A 2,820-nucleotide genomic window follows, 5' to 3' on the forward strand; every position below is an offset into this window, starting at 1 on the left:
AATGAAATATTTGTTATGTTAAAGCCTGCTGTGGTACTATGTTTAAAGGATGTCTCAGAATGGTTTAAATTGTGGATTTGGTCCATGATTATTAGAGCTTTTCTGCTCTAGTTTTGGTAGTTATGATTATTTCATTCCTGGTGTGGGTTGTTAGTAAAACTTGATTTAACCTACAACTACAGAGCCATTGAATAAATTAGAATATTACTGAAGAGTTTATTTATTTCAGAAACTTCATTCACTAAGAAAAACACATTATATAGAGTAATTACACAGACTGATATTTCCAAGCCTTTTTATTCTGTGAATTATGATGATTTTCTGCTTACAGCTAATAAAAACATGACATGGATTAGATTAGGATTAGAACATTACATCAGACCGGTAAAAACAACCTTTTTAATAAAGAAATATGAGAGAAAAATATGTTTAATACCTGTTTAAAGGTTGTTATTTTCATAAGGTATTTTTAATCTGACAAATGAGCCTCATCAGAATTTACATTTATTGAATATGACTGCATATTTATCTCTTTAAAAGCCAGTTGTGATCATTGACAGAATAATTAATATCAGGTTGTGATTAATGAATGAAGTAGCCTAGTTGCTGATGAGTTGGTGGCTATGTTGTTGTTTACCTGTACTGACTTTCAGCACCTTGGACAGTTCCAGTCACACCTATATAGTTACGCTACGCTATTCAATCCAGGCTGTGGGGCTGGTTGTGGATGTTGCTTCATCTTCATCTTCATCAGAGCCTTTTGCATTGAATGTGTGTGAAAGACAGCGTGTGTGTGTGTGTGTTCATTGTGGCTGCTGCTCTTAGTTGATCTAATCTGTGTTTTGCTGTGAGACTAATATACACGCGTGTCAAATAGCAACGAGTCATCAGCAGAAACATAAATTGCCGCCCCTGATGGACACCATATGGTACCTGAAAGTATGATGTGGTGAAAAGAGGAAGTGTCCCTGAACGCTTCACGCCAGCATCTAGTGAAGGGGGATGCATTCAGGTTCATTCAGCTTCTGCACCTAAAGAAAAACCACTTCCACATCTGCTTCAGACAAATAACAATAAATAGACGACAGCCTGTTATTTCCATGGTCCAAACCTTGAAAGTAAAAACTTTATGCTTTAAGGTTCGACATGATGAGATTATGATGATTGTTGTACAAAACAGACATTTTGGAGGGGAAGTCTATAAATTTAAATAAAGCTGACAATTGTTTCAAGAAGGTCTTAAAGTCTGAAGCAACTGGAATTTGGGAGTTGGACACATTTTGTGTCATGAAAACTGACATGGAGTCATTTCTGGCAGTCTCCTCTTCCTCCATTCAACCTTCCTAACTCTATGATGCTCACTTTGCTCTGCTTGCCTAGATTTTTGTGATGCAGTTGTGGAAGAAGCAGATCAGGAAAACTGAGGGAAGGTGATAAATAAACATAGAAAGAACACAGAGGGAGCAGAACCAGAACATAAAGAGATCCACTAACCACAGAGAAGACTAACACTAAAGTCCAAACACACAAAGAACAGAAAAGAAAAAAGAAAGAACCACAGAAATCGACACAAAGGACTGAACTGATATGAAAAGATCTTGAAGGCAATAAAAACCCCAAATAATCCAAACACTAAAACAGACAAGAAGCAAAAACTCCCACGGATCAAGACACAACTCTGACAGTCTGATGATCTTCTCTCTCTATCTGCCTAGAAGCTCAGATTAAACTCCAGCTACGATTCTGGGCTGATAATCTGCTGCTGGGAGTTTCCACCAACTTTAAACCATCAACTCTACAGAAACCCTCTCAGAACTAACTGAACCAGAACCCAGAACCTGAGCTCGACGTTCTGGGTACATAAAGATAAAACATATGAAGGTAAATGATGCGGCCTGTGAAGAGTTTCCTTTGTTTATTTCCATTTTCTCTGATTTCTATCCATCCATAACTGACTTTCTATTCTCACCACTTCATAAACAGCAGCTAATATTCATTCAGGCACCAAAATGTGCACCAAGAAACATTAAGGAGAGCTTAAAACATTTTATTGTTCTGATAGCTTCTACTTTGTGACTTAACATCAGCTATGAGGATGAGTTTGACATGCTGAGAGGAAACCCACACAGGTCCACACCTCTGTTTCAACTAGAGGTGTGAAAAAGCGTGGGAGGTGGAGCTTCTACCTCGTCTGTTGGTCTCTTGATGCTGTGTCCCTCTCTTTAACATCTCAAATACTGGTTGCAGGTTGCAGGATAGCAGCTCTGGAGGACTGGACCTGAGCTCCACTGGTCTAACTGCATGAGTCCAGATGTTCCAGATGTGTCGCCAGTCAAACACACCTGATTCAAACCCACTCATGGCGTTATGTCTGAATGTTGATGGCAGTTTATTGTCTGCAGAACAGATGCTGCAACTTTGTGTCTCATTGCTTTAATACCAGTAAACTTTCTGTTCTATTCAGGATAGCGGCCCAGTGGGACAGGAAGTGGACGTTGCTTCATCTTAACGTGGCTGAAAAGGTTTTAGAGCTGATCAGTCAGGCTGAGGAAGCCAGACTTTAAACATCTCTAGAAACCGACTGATCCCAGAACTGCTGGTTCATGAAAATGGGCCCACTTACACTGCCAGAAGGATTTACCGAGTCAAATCATAAACTCTGGATGGGGTGGAGGCTTCATCCTGCTGCAGCAGAAACAGGAAAAGGTGTGGTTCCAGTTAGAAACTAACATGTTTATACCGGACTGGACTGGAGGAAGGAGCAGTCCAGAAACTGGCCCGTCGTGTCTTCTAGTCCTGCTTTACTTTGTGTTTGTGTTC

The sequence above is a fragment of the Girardinichthys multiradiatus genome, chromosome 14 (assembly GCF_021462225.1).
Source record: "Girardinichthys multiradiatus isolate DD_20200921_A chromosome 14, DD_fGirMul_XY1, whole genome shotgun sequence".
Classification (NCBI taxonomy): domain Eukaryota; kingdom Metazoa; phylum Chordata; class Actinopteri; order Cyprinodontiformes; family Goodeidae; genus Girardinichthys; species Girardinichthys multiradiatus.